We start from the raw sequence: 14,986 nt of genomic DNA, 5'->3' as shown, positions 1-14,986 counted from the left end.
TCTTCATACGTGATTCTTTGCGTAAAAGGAGCGCTGAACGGGCTATCTATAATTACACAACTCCAAGGTAAATAACAAAAAGTCAACAACAAAATTAGAAACTGATAGAAACGTGAAATGACTTCTAGTTTCCTCATGCACTATGAGTAGTGCCATAATAATTGAGCTAGAAAAATTCTGAAAATAAATCCAGTAGTTAGCAATTCTTAAAATATGAAGCTGAGAGAAAACACGAAACTTTTGCACTCTCACTTCAGAAGTCATCCGAAGCCTGATCTCTCCGAATGGAGTACATTACCGTGTTAACATTGCCAAACGCATACCCCTTGGGCAGATTGTTTGCAAAGAAAAAGATTTTTTGGATTTTGTGTTCTTTGTAACAACCTGCGTAGTGTTTTTAAATGCTCCATTTTCAAGGCTTCTGCGAACCGCCGTACGTAGTCCTCGTTGATGATTATGTTGTTGGTATTTATGCTACTTCTTTTAGGGTTTCTGCTGCTGCCTGTACAGTGAAGGCTGCGATGGAAATCTGCCTCTTGACTTCTTCCCAGGCTTCACGTTGGTCAGCTTTGTTTTTAATGTCAAACATGGCATCACAGATCCCTGGGAATGATTCTCCTGCATACTTGTTATGGCTGCTTGGAGCAAAGATGACATGTCTGTGGGGAAGTTGAGGGAAAAAAAATAACAATATTCTGCTTCAGGAAAATAAAACGTATTATTTTCTGAATAAAACTAATCTGTTTCTGTATCATCTGTTAAATTCTTGACACTGAAGATGTAAATAAATAAGATTATTGTAGCAATAGTACCTACAATCTATGAAGCAAGAAAATAATACAAGCTAAATTATTTCATGTGAATTCCAGAACTTTATAGCTCAGAAGACTTGAGATAAAGTTGACTAATGTATTTTCCTTTCTCTCATTTTATATGAAATAGAAAGATAAAAAAAAAGCCGGCTTCTTTTCTCACAGATATACACAATCTCCAACAGATACAGGCATGCTTTGAGGTAGGAAAGCTGATGCTCTAACTGTTCTCAACAGATTTTTAATCAGAAGCTACAAGGGGTACAGGGACCGTACATCATAATTTCTCTTTCTACAGTTATTTTTTAGGGGAACTTTTCAGTGGAAAGATTACTGTTCTGAATTATGCAGACTGGCAGAAGGACCAAAAAGCTAGACATGGCTTGACTGTTCTGCCTCTCAAACATTATTTACTTCTTGAACTGGATGAGAGAAGTACCGAATTCGCCTCACCGCTGTGAAAGTGCTGCCCTCTACACTGTATTTGCTAGCGTGACTGTTCTGCTAGAATCAATCAAATTGGAGATACTTCAATTATACCCTATTTCATTTTCAAACCGTAGTAACTTCCTAAAGATCCTTTACCACTGAAATGACTTGCACTGTGTCCAGGGCGACACTTTTAGATCCATCTAGAAGCCCACAGAGATCAGTGCGAATAGGTTTACTGATCCCAATAGGCTTCCAACAAGACTTTTCCTCATTCTGCTTAGTGTACTTCACTGAAGTTTTCCCTAATGTTGTCTTCCCTTTTCAATCTTATTTGTCCTGTTTAATCTACTTTTACCACATCGAATAAAATCATTACAATTCCATTTAGAGACCTGTAAATCTTAAAGGAATTCTTGTACGGTACTCAAGGCAGAAAGTGAAAAACAAGCCTTTCTTACCTATAGAATGGCCTGTCAGGTAATCCAAGAGGATCGATAAAAGCCCTTTCTAGAAACATGACTGATCATTTAGTGATCTGACAGCAAGTAGGACAAAAAGAAAACGGAGGAATGTGTTAGCTACAAGTGTTTGGCCCACTCTCACCCCGTGCCCCAATGTACACAGGTCTGGATTTGTGAAGGACAGTAGGTCCAAGGTGTTGAACTTAAAGTGTAGGCCACGAGACAGCCCAAGTCAGATAACCTGCATAACAGCATAACAGAATTATGCTGTTCTGTACTGTGAGACGGTCTGAAAGTCTCTTAAAGCTGTTTTTAAAGGCCAAGGAATAGTGTCAAAGAAGACAGAGACTTCCAGGCATTTTCTCTCATGGTGCACCTTATTCCTTTATCTCATTTTCATTAGGATGCTTAGGCAGACCATTCTCTGCTTTTGTACCGCAGTTTTCTAAAGAACCTATTTTCCACAAAGCCAACCAGCTGCAAATTACTTCAATAAAATCATTTATTTTTATGTAAAACCACAACATCTGAGAAACAGGAACCTTGTGATGTTAGAATCATCTTTTGAATCATCCAAGAATTGTGTTTTTCTGATGGAAGATTGTAAATTCCCTAGAGCAGAAACCATCTGTGTCTGTGTGCTTTGGGTAGCTCTGAACATACTACTGATGCTTAACAAATACAAGAACTGTGAAGAAGATTATACTGAATATACGTGGGTTTGGTAGTTTACATCCAAAGGAACTTATTGTAGCACTTCAAAGGCACTCACTAAGAGAAAATGGTAAAATTTATATCTCTGTAAGCCTGCAGTAACTACCATCGAGGAACCTTTTTCACGTTTACATTGGTGTAAATGGAAACTGAAACTGGTTCGTTGAATTAAAGCTTAGATTTAGGCCATCCATCAATGAAACCATTTTGAAAATGTCACATACGTGTCATATGTCATAAATGTCATATTTTACAGAAGAAATTTTTGTGAACTCATTTATCTTGAAACTTGCTGCCATTTTAAAGATGGCTTTTATTCTCACTTAGTCTTCCATAAGGGTAAGCATATGGCTAAATTATATTCTTCCCAAGAAATGTAACATACACATATGCATATATAAAAGGAGATTTAATTTCTCATTCTGGGCATGGCCTACAAAGAATAAATTAACAATTAAGTCAAGTGTGAATTAGACCTTTTGGCATAGGTGGTGCACAGAATTTTTGGGAAAGCTCATCAAAAAGCTTGCCACAACAACAATCATGGTACTTGATTGGTGTATTGGGGTTTTTTTCGTTAAGTATTACGTTTATCTTGAAAACTAGAGTGTTGGCAAACAAAGACCACAAGTCAACATTTGTTCTTTAATGATAATCCAGTGACAAAATCCTAGGATGTGTCTCTACTTGGAAGGAGTTACACACCTGAGCTGGCTCTGCTCATGCTAACCAGCATTCTAGGCACACGCCTGTACCATCCTGGCACTGCTCCTCAACCAAAACCTGTCAAGAATCGACACTAAATACCTTGGACACTTTTCATAGCTAACATGGCTAGATTCCCAGGCCCTGCAGTGTCTCTGATGTCCACTAATTCAACATTTCTATACCTTGTTTCCTAGAGGAACCAGATCCTTAAAGACAAGAACCCGTAAGGACCTATGAAACAAATGACTGACAGTCATTTGTCACCAAGGTTATTCCAGGGATGAAATGCAAGGGAAGACTATGCCCTCTGAGCCCAGAAGACTACAGGGAGTATTTTACTGGAAGAAGAAAAAGAGTCAAACTTACTTATTGATATCTATTTGTTGCAGTCTCTCATGAAAGCTAGCAGCAACTTCTGTAAAATTCTTCACAGCTGAAAGCAGAGCATCTGGAGGGAGCAGGAAGGAAGCATTTAACTTCAAATTCTGAAGAAATCATTTAACAAAGCAAATTCTTCAAATTAAAGCTTTATCTTTCCCTGTGATCGTGATCTGCCAATTCTCACTGAATAAAGATCAGATGACCCCATATTCTTACATTAAAAAGTACGTAATTCTGTGAAAACGTGCCTTGGAGACGATAGAAATCAGTACTTTCGTGAATATTGCTTATTGTTTGTTACCTAAAGAATGTACATAAATACCAAAAACTAGAGCATGTATTGCCAGAATCAGACTGTTTGGGTAGGTCTGGGATTTTATAAATCCCCAAACTTATGTTTTATTAGCATGTCCCTCCACACATGCATTTTTGAGAAAGCCTGAGTGTACGTGTGTATGTGTGTGTGCGTGCCCACACACGTACCCGATATTGGTCATAAGCAGCCAAATCCTAAACCGAATAGTATATAACATTGCCAATAAAATAAAGGCTTCTCAGGCAGGAGGCATTTTGTGAATCCCTCTAACATGAAATAATATTTCACGTGCCAGCACAAGATCCCTATTGTTACATAGGGATGAACAGTTCCTGCGCGACCAAGCCCCGAGGCAAACTTCTCATGATGCTTGCACTTGCCATCACGTGCCCATAAACCGAAACAAGAGAACTTTTGACCGGAGATCACGAGAATAGTTTTAATCCTGAGAACAGTCAAGGACTGTGGTCCAGAGAGGTTCTGTAGTCTCTGTCCCTGGAGGTTTTCAAGACCAGATGGCATAAAGCTCTGAGCAACCTGGTCTGACCTCAGAGCTGACCCCGCCTTGGGCAGGTTGACCTAGAGACTTCCTGAGGTTCCTTCTAACCTGTATTATCCTATGATCAGTGTTGGACAGAGAATTATCCAACGCTGTGAGCTGCAAAGCAGTGTGACTCTTTTTTTTTTTTCAGGGACCAAGACAAAGATGTTTTGTTGCCAACACTGGTGAACCATGCACAGATCAAGAACATCCGACTCTAAGCGTTGGCAGTGGCATAGTATCTAGACAGGCACGCTAGGGACAAAATATTCAAATTTCAAATTATTAGAGGGCGTGACTCTTGTTTTATTTTCTGTTCATACAGCACAAGGTAAATACCAGGTCATGACTAAGACATACACTGAGATAGAACATTGGCAGCATTAACAGAGGAAGAGTGCGATGAAAGCCTGGATGTACCAAAGGATACATTGTGTGTTGCCAGTTCCTCTTCGTGATTCCTTGACCAATTATAGATGATGTGAGCATAGCTGCTCGCAGCTGATGCATAACCTCTACAGTCAAAAGGAAGTACAACGGCGTTGGCCAATTCAGACGCCAGCCCTCCCCGTACCTGAGCTACTGTCAGATGATTCTTGAAAGTGGGATCATAAAACCTCTCCACAATTCCATAAGTTCCATAGACACTGTGGTAAACCGGACAGCTGCTATATTTTTCTACGTTCTGAAACAAACAAACCCAAACAAAACCATTACTCAACTGTAACCTCAGCTTTGCTTGAAAACCTTTGCTGTGGGATTCAAGGCACTGTAGAGTTAAGTTTCAGGTCACACTAATCCTATGCAGCCACTACGGACAGTCAAATGAGAAGAACTGCGCAGTGGTGGCTCTCTTTAGACATCAACCTGTGATGAGATGAACGGTCATTTGGAGATGCCTCTCTCCACTGACCATGTGCAGAGCCTAAAGAAGGTAGCTAAGAACAGACACATAACTTTTAACTGGCTAAATAGAAGTGAGATTGCCCTTCCTCTCTTTGCTTGTATCTCAACGGTCATTTCTGTTTATGCCTTTGAATATACCTCTTCAGAGGAAAAGGCCACATTGAATAGATTGCTCCTTGAACATTTCTCAATTAATTAGCCTCACCTCACAGTATGCTCCAGCGTCAACCCATATTTTCCATAAAACATGAACCATTCTGAATTCAAAGCTTCATAAGTTATTACAAATCATTCAAAAGTCATCGTAAGCCACTCATAAGCCTTCATCAACCACAGGTAATTTTGAGCACATCCATTTACCCCGAGCAAAGTTCCTTTTGTCTGACTGACACCAAGTTGACCATTCCTATTTATTCAATATTTGTGTTGTAATAGCACGGAGTTCTACTAATGAACTGGGACTCCACTCTGACACACTAAACTGAACTACTCCAAAAAGCTGGCAGTCTAAATGGCTCAATTACAGGTGATATTATTCAGGCAGTTACAGGGGGGAGATAAAATTGCAAAGACACAGACTTTACCCAATTTTTACTGTAGCATGCTCTGCCTGAAGCAATGCCAAGACGTTGAAAAAAGACCAAAGTCATTGCCAGAACCCAGTTTATTTATTCTTTTAACAAGAAAGAGGAAAATTCCTTGAGTGACAATACTTAAAGTATCATTTTAGTTTGCTTCCTAGTACTGTGGTAATTATTTATTCTGCAGTCGCAGTCACTAGTCTTTCCCTAGTACGCTCGTTTTATCAATATACCACGAATTGCCTGTGACCCCTACATTACACGCACCTCATCAATTGCATTCTCGGAGGAGCAGAGTCATCATTCTCAGGGGCAGAGAAATCAAACTCTTAAAAAGAGAATTTAACTCACTGTCTTTAATCATTGAGAAGACCCAGCAACCCTCCTCTTACAGAACTTCCACTATCCGAAGCTCTCAACTCAGAGAAAACCCAACTGTGCTGGCACGGCTCCATGGAATAGAATCAGTCTTTGAGCCTCTATAGAAAAACTCTGGTTATTTTGAAGGACAGTGTTGTAAAACCTGTCTGATGTGCTCCCCAGCCGCCCAAACTCAGAGGCCTTCCAGGAGAGTGGAAGTCAGCGCAAGGGAAAGCTGCTGTGTTTAGCACCTTGTGTGCCTGCCGCTGGGTTGTGCGTACAACCCTTATTTGTCCACATCTCTATAAACTACATAAACCCTTTACTTTTCATATATAAAGCTTCCCGTTCATGCTACAAAGGCAGGCTCCCAAAACTGTAGTACAACAGTGTATCAGCTGCAGTCAATAAAACTCGGAAATTTTTACCAGCTGAGGATCACACCATTTCTTTTAGGAGCTCAGTTTTTCAAGTGATATTTCTTTAAAACCCACACTCTACAAGTTACAGTAACTTTTGGTATATAGTTTATTTTCTTTTGTCACTGACCTGGGGACGTCTTTGTACTCTTTCGATGGATTTTTTTTATACCAGCTCTCATAACGAGATTTTCCCTCAAACCCCTCATCAGGACTCGGTATCTAGAAAAAGTTTATTGTAAACAAAAGACAAAGGGTACAATTTTAAATGTTACCAATAATCAGGTAAAGCCTGTGACTTAGGGCAATTAATAAGTGACAGTCTTAAGTCCCTTAACCTTCCTGCATTTCCATCGTAACATTTCAAATGCATAGCATTTTCCAGAGGAAGAGTTTATTGGCTAAAAATAGGTAATTTTCAATGGAAGAAAACACGGGGAAATCAAAACATTTCAAGTCAATACTTACATTCTGATATTTCTTGGTGAGATTTTCAGCCATTTAATTTAAATACTCAACATTAAAAAAAACCTCACAAAACCAAAACTTTTTGTTTCACTTTGGCAGGAAATTTCAAACAATTTTGTCTCAGTTTGATTCAAAACTGTTTCTACCATTTTAGTTCACAAAAATTATTTTCATGGATGCAGCAGCAACCTTAGAAGGGTAAAGTGTATAGTGCTTGGCGTTAGTGTCATCATAGCTGCTCCAGAGGTATACAAATCCTAACCATCCTAAAGTTCATTCCTATCACCCTACCTATTTTCCAGACTATGGAGCAGGTTGAACAATGTGGGTATTTTTTCATCTTTCCTTTTTATTGGTCGGCTGAGGTTTTATTATCTTTAATCTATTAAAGATTGTTAATATCTATTCTATTATTAATATCTAGATCTACTATCTAAGAATCCGCAATAGAAATAAAAAAATCAAACTAATATATTTGGGGTTTTTGGTCATGAAGCTAGCTGTTCATAGAACAGCGTTGACGTTTTTTGCCACAGACTAACTTTGGGTGGGATCACACAGGACCTGCTTCCCGATCAGCGCTCTCGTCGGACACCAGCCACCAACAGGCTGCGATTACACGCATTCTTCAGCCTTTGTTGCTGCTTCCCAGCTCCGGGATGGGTGACGAAACCATGTATACTGGTATTTAGGCCAACATTTGGTGCCCAAACTGAGACTTTGCCGACCTGATTTTCTGACTGTTCTGAATACCTGCACTTAGCACGGGTTACCACGGGAACTGCAGGTGATCTGCTCTTCGGCGGCTGAGGGCAGAAATATCTTTATCTGGGCACCTAGTTTTAACAGAGTTAAATTTTATTTGTTGCCTTTCGATTGCCAGCAAATTATTACACTGAATTGCTACCTTTCCTTTACTTTTGTACCAGTGCAATGGCAGCTCCCAAGAGACAACAAATTAACGACCTTGGAAAAAACAGATGACTGAATATACACAGCAGATGAAGACACATATAGTAGACTCATAGAATATATACAGTAGCTGAATGTACATTATGTATAGGTATATAAAACACAGAAAACTAATTAAATCTTCATGCTTTAATACAGATGAACAGAAAAAAAAAAAACCCAACCAGAACTAAAAAGCCTTTTAGTGCCAGCCTCTAAGACTCACCCTCGAAGCAAGGAACAGCTTACACGTAGGACTGTGAGGCTATTTCCTGAGAAAAGTCCCTCCCTTTTAATTTTGTGTGCCACACAAACATGTGTGACAGCATCGTGTTTGGAGCCAGTAAAGCGCATTGATCGAACCTGTCACATCACGCTGAAAACAACACCGCAGCAAGCTTTATTTCTTCCCCTGCCTAAAAGGAGCCGGAGTCTCTCACTGCCACGGGCACCGCAGTAGTTGGACTGGGCAGCCAGGTTTGTGCTTGTTTCTGTCACCTGGCTCACGGCATCTTTTTCTTCTGTTGTTCTTAGAAATAATACTTTGATAGGAGGAATGGAAAAAATCCCCTAATCCTGAATAACTAATAATTTAAAGGTGTAAACTTGCAATCCCTTTGCCGCCCCTGGGAAAAAGCTCCAGTTACTTTGCTATCGACTTACCAAGGGGTACTGCAGTCAGGAAAGAAAGAAACATCTGACACTGTGTTTTATACACAGAGCCCCATCCGGTAAGTGACCACTGAACATGCCGGCTAGAAATTTGAAGCGATATTACCTCTTTAGTAAGACTGTACACCAGTCCGTACATCAGCGGTGCGCAATCCACTCGTAGCGTGTAGTTTCCTGAAAAAAAGGAAAAACTATTCATTTGAAGAAGCAAGTTCGACTCATGCCATTATTTGTTAATAAGAAAGTGACTAGAGAACTACGCTCTCTACAAGGAACAAGCTGATTCTCCCTGTAGAAGAGTTCTCCCGGGATCTTGTGAGTGCATTTGTATTGGTGAAGATGAATTACAGCCCAGCTTTCGAAGCAACCTTAAGAGCTTTTCTTACGTCCCTATGTTTATTACGCAGGTTATAAGAGGAGAACCTGACTCTAAAGAGTTCTACAGAAATGCTGACAGGGATACAACAGTTCCTGTCCCTCCCCATGACTTCCCAAATAGTGTAGCTACTGTAATGGACTTCCCCCCTGAAGCACCAGGAATATCTGAAGGATACTTCGTGGTTCTGGGTTACGGTTTCCCCCCACATCTACTCCCACACTAATGCAACAACACTATCACGTTGAAGCTTTCGTGGATCTCCAAGCCAAAATGCCTCCCAGCCACCTATATATACCATCACTACTCCAGTAAAAATCCAGTCAAAGCTTCGATGGAGGAATCTGCATTGATATAGGCCACTCCTCGTGCTTGCAGTACTTTGGCATTTTCCTATGAGAAGAAAAAGAGGAAGAAAATGCTGTTGAACGTTTTGTTTTTGTTTTTTTTTTCCTAAGAACTATTTTCCCATCCACAGAAGTAACAGCTGTCTCAGGGAAAGACATCGCGTACTGCCAGGAGCCATATATTCTTGGCAGTTCAAAAGGAAACTCGTGAGAGTGTGTGAGTGCGTGTGTGTGTGTAAGGAAGAGAGAGAGAGGGAGGGAGGGAAGAAGTGCTGCTTGCTGGTACAGACTTCTCAAAGATCTGCCACTGTGGAAGTTTCTCTTTGAACGCTCCTGGTTTACCTCAGCCCGCTCTGTCGATCCTAACAGGCCAAATTCCTCTGCATCCCACCTTGCAAATGTCACTGCTCTCCTTGGCCTCCATCCTGCAACAAAAGACCACGGAAACCGTGTTACAGAAATAAAGACTGCTTGGAACGTGGTAACTAACATGAAAACAAATGTCACTTTTGGGCAGCTCATCTTTTATCCCCATCTGTGGGGAAAGAGGTGTGTTTAAGGAACTTTAATACCAACGTCTTCACTAATCTAACCTAATAACGGTTTGCTAATTTTGTGGCAATCTCACTTCTACTTCAATATTGGGCCAAATAATGTATTCTTTTTCCTCTCTCGGCTTTAATGGCAAGAAGATTTTCTAAAATTTAAAACTCTGAACAAGGAAAAATAATTGTTGAAAGAAAGCTTTTCTACTGTTTTTGCTCTGTTCAATTTAGCGGACGTTGTATACCAGTGTCTACTTTGACAGAAAAGTGTTTGGCATCTTTTCATATCTCTTACCGAATTTCTTTGACCTGTCTCCCAAATGCTGGATTTCAAAACTTAAGGAATTCCCTGTAACTTTGACAGATCACCTTCAAAACAAAGATCTTTCACTTGAAGTGAAATCTGCATTCGATTTAAACTCTGGCCAAATGAAACAGATTCTATTGCCCTGCCTCCGTAACCGCCCCAAGTTTTCTTGGAGGCTGCTGGAACCTTTTCGTCTTCTGCTCCCATTCCAAGGGCAGTTTCCCCTAATACCCAATAAGTGGGAGGGAACGGAAAGAAAACTAAATGTCAATAGGTTTTAAGTGTAATGGTTAGGCAAAGAAAGCTCCTTTAGCATAGTACGTGAGTTATGTCAGAGCTTCTTTGCACGGGATGTGAGATAGGGGAACAGCATCCGCACTGACAGCAGCAGAAACTTGGGACAGTTGGCATTTGTTCTTATTCTAATGTAACTAGGCGTGAGGTATTTTTAACCGTTACCTCCTACTATGTTTGCACAGCTCATTCTCTGCAGTCCACAGACAGCCTTTATATGTTCTTGGGTCTGTCTCCAAACCGCAGTCAAGTGCTGAGAAGGTTCTCGGTGTTGCCTTGATGAAGCCTTGATCAGTCCACCACCGTATCGCTTTTATAGGGACATTGAAACATCCGGTCTGACCAGCCTCAAATACACAGTAATCAATTGTACTTAAACGTCACGTTTATTTCAGTAGCCCCAATTTTGTGTTTTGTTTTCCTTTAGGTGTACTTTCTCTGGAGTAGAAGTACCTCACAAGATACGAAGGTTGTAACTGGAGCTCATTAACAACTGCAGAGCAGCGTGCTTATTCAAGCGATCAGAGATACAGGTGTTTAATTTTAAGCATATGCTTAAATCCCAGAGAAATCCATGGGCACAGCTGAGAGCAGTGATTTTGGTGTGCTTTATTCTTTCATTACATTACCTTTCCTTTTCAGTTTTCCAACGCTCCTCACGATCTCGTGAGCCACAGCTGCCCCACTCTGAGGATCAATGCCACCAAATACCCATGAGTCGCAGTGGCCTCCCAGGATGACATATCTGTCTAGGGAAATTAATTATAGAGGTTTACTTAGAAAAACTTTTTTCCTGCCATAGAGATGTTAATTGGAAGTAATTTCTAATTTTCCATGTAGGTATCAGGCAACAAAGCTTAACAGTTTATAATATACATGATAGGCAAAAGACATCTTAAATCTCCAAAGACATTCTCCTGCATTTTCAGCCAGCGCTAAATAATTTGTGAAACACAATAACTTGATCTCATAAAACTTAAAACCTCTTAAATTCCATGTTACTTCTGTTATTAGAAATACTGCAGCTGTCCTCTAAAGATAGAAGCATCTTTCCATGTTTTATAATAGCGTGCTTCGTGGTGAAGTTGATCCACTAATTGTATTTGTACAGCATGCCAATTCACAACATTAAGGTGTGCTGAATGCAGTATTTCTCTGAATATATATATCGCCAATCATAAAAAGAGTTGTCCAAATCATGATAGAGATGTGATGAATAAGGTGAAAGTCAGACTAGATCTCTGTGCTACCATAATATGGTTAAAGTTGTGTTTCAGGCAACAGGGAAGTGCTGCACTTACAAGTTAAATGACGTTACCATCATCCTAAGGATGTCTATATGTCTGGGTTTTTTAGACTGTAAAATCACCCTGGTTACAAGAGACTGTAAGACAGACAAAAAGTCAATAGTGGTGGATACGATGTCTTCAGACGGAATGCAAAATCCATTCCCATGTTAGCAGGGAAGAATATCCACTTAAGAATATTCTTTCAATTGCAAAGTCACTTGCCTGAAGACACGTATTTCTGTCTTGGTTATGACTCCCCACTGAACACCAGCATTTACAGTGAAACTGCTGACACGCTCTGAACCATATGAAAGCTGGTGCAATAAATATTTCAAAACCAGTGGCCACGTAGTGCAATATTTCAGAGAAAACTGCATTCGCCATTTCTCCCTTGTAACGATGAAGTGCGTGTAGAGGTCACTGGACACTCACGTTACACTGAAGACAAATGACTTTACCTGGTTCCACTGTGCCTCTGATGGTACCAATCACATTGTAAATCCTCCTTACTTCGTTATTGCTATGAATGTGCATTTTCACCTTTCTAGTGCATTGGGAAGAAAATCCAAAGAGAAAACCCACCAGATTAGATAAGAAAACATTTTGACACCTTTCAGAAGCGTACAACATAAATTGTAAGGAAAGCACTTTGGCCAGATTTACCCTCCATTAAACCAAAGTAAATCTGAAAAGATTTCAGTGTGGTTTTTTCTGGATTTATACTTGTGCAATTGAGAACAGCATTTAGCCCTTGAAAGCTATGTACTGTTATCGATGTCAATAGGATTTATACGGGTAACAGGCTCGGAACTCCAAATTCAAAGATTTTTTGCTAGCAGATAGTTTTTAAATTTGGAGAAGTGAAAGAAAAATGAAAACCGTCTAATGTCAGAAAGATAAATAGTTCTAATCATCTAGAGGTTGGTGCAAATTAGAACTGACCCCAGCACAGTCAATATTGACGTGGCAGCTCAGGCAGCAGAAAATCAGACAACCTGAGTTGCATCAAGAGAATTTGTTTGTTTATCTACAACACGGCTGGAGGTGCAACAACTCATCCTCAAGGGTTGTCTGTATATTTTTCAGAAAGAGTTTTTCACGTGGTATGACTAAGCCATAGGGAGGTCAAAGGGTTCGTATGAAGTCAGGACAATAGCTCAGCCAATATTGAAACACCTGGACTTTAGTCCTAAACTGTAATTACTAAATCAGTTTAAAAACAAAAAAAAAACCAACCTGAAGCAATAAAAATGACATTGTAGTTAAAGCTTTTTTTCTGGAAAACTTGACTTGTAGGTTAATACTGTTTTATGTAAGGCAATAGGTAAGACCAGAAGCTGGACCTACGGGAATTTTAAAAAGACAATAAATTCAGTTCTCAAAAAAATAATCAGTCTCATCAAATAGTTTGTCAAAGGTTAGATGCTTTTCAAATGTCACTGGTTAAAGACTAGCTGGAAACTAAAGCAATTCAGTCATATCCATTCAATCAAGATGTACAGCTACTGAAGCTTTGCAGTGAGGGCATTTCAACCCAGGAAATGGTCATAATCAAAGGACTGATGCAACTAACCCCAACTACTCTACCTTTGGTCAAATTCTATTGCTCTGCCTGTTTTTCTCTGATCCCAAGCTTGATTTCTTTATGAAACAAAACTGACCTGGTGGAATAATCTGTTGTGAAGCCAGGACCCACGTTATAAGATACATTCAGATTTCCTTTCCAGCTACTATGCGGCGGTGCGTGGCCTCCCATATTACTATTATGAAAAAACAAATTATCATTATTAGTTACAGACATCTTAGAATAGCACCAAACACAAATGAGGAACCTGCGTTCAGTTTTGGGCCCCTCGCTACAAGAGGGACATTGAGGTGTTGGAGCGTGTCCAGAGAAGGGCTACAAAGCTGGTGAGGGGCCTGGAGGACAAACCTTATGAAGAACGACTGAGGGAGCTGGGGTTGTTTAGCCTGGAAAAGAGGAGGCTGAGGGGAGACCTTATCACCCTCTACAACTACCTGAAAGGAGGTTGTAGAGAGATGGGGGCTGACCTCTTCTCCCTGGTGACAAGTGATAGGACGAGAGGAAAGGGGTTCAAGTTACGTCAGGGGAGGTTTAGATTGGATATTAGGAAACATTTTTTCACTGAAAGGGTTATTAAACATTGGAATAGGCTGCCCAGGGAGGTGGTGGATTCACCATCCCTGGAGATGTTTAAAAAAAGGGTAGATGGGGCACTTAGGGACATGGTTTAGAAGTGGCTCTTGTCAGGGTAGGCTAAAGGTTGGACTCGATGATCTTAAAGGTCCCTTCCAACCTCAGCGATTCTATGATTCTATGATTCTATGATTCTATGATTCTATGTTTAGAAGTGGCTTTTGGCAGGGCAGGTTAAAGGTTGGACTCGATGATCTTAAAGGTCCCTTCCAACCTCAGCAATTCTATGATTCTAACCAGGAATCACGCTTTGTTAGGTCCCACGCACACCAGTGATGGTCTTTGTCTTAGACAATTTATACTACAACTTTCCACATGAGAATAATCTGTCTTTTTAGCTACTTTAATACTAGTAAATTAACATAGAGGAATAGTCCTGGGCATTGAGATCAGCTTGGAGTGGCCTACAGCTATCCTGTGAGCCTCCACAGGTTTTGCATACAATCTACCTCTTGTAAATGGTCCCTGGAATCTTCTGCTACATTGAACTGGATTTGCTTTCGAATGAGCAGAGAGTATCTTGAACTATTCGAACGGTTTAACAGCATAGGCAGCTGTCTTCCAGTGCCTGTCCCTGGATACTGTTTGATCTGGTAGCATAGACAGAGTTGATTTGTTTCAAAGATGTCTAAAATTGGAGAAACATGATCAGTCCAAGTCACCTTTTCTTCTTCCACTGTCAAAGGTGAGATTTTTTTTCTCAGCTAACGCAACTGGAAATTCAGTAATTCAGTGGATCACAATCATCCGTACTTATTCACCTCTTCTAAAGGATTTATATTTCTGACATGAACTCATGAGAAATATTAAAAAAATATTCAACCTGCTCTAGATGACCCTGTTCTGGCAGGGGGGTTGGACTAGATGATTTTCAGAGGACCCTTCCAA

At 40.2% G+C, this 14,986-nt stretch overlaps 1 pseudogene; it reads right to left on the bottom strand.

Moving 5' to 3' along the window:
• Window positions 1-469: 469 nt before the first annotated feature.
• The window catches only part of LOC134516276 (putative N-acetylated-alpha-linked acidic dipeptidase), a 29,797-nt pseudogene continuing 15,280 nt past the window's right edge, over window positions 470-14,986 (bottom strand).

The sequence above is a fragment of the Chroicocephalus ridibundus genome, chromosome 1 (assembly GCF_963924245.1).
Source record: "Chroicocephalus ridibundus chromosome 1, bChrRid1.1, whole genome shotgun sequence".
Taxonomy (NCBI): domain Eukaryota; kingdom Metazoa; phylum Chordata; class Aves; order Charadriiformes; family Laridae; genus Chroicocephalus; species Chroicocephalus ridibundus.
This window is presented reverse-complemented; position numbering and strand designations above follow the sequence as displayed.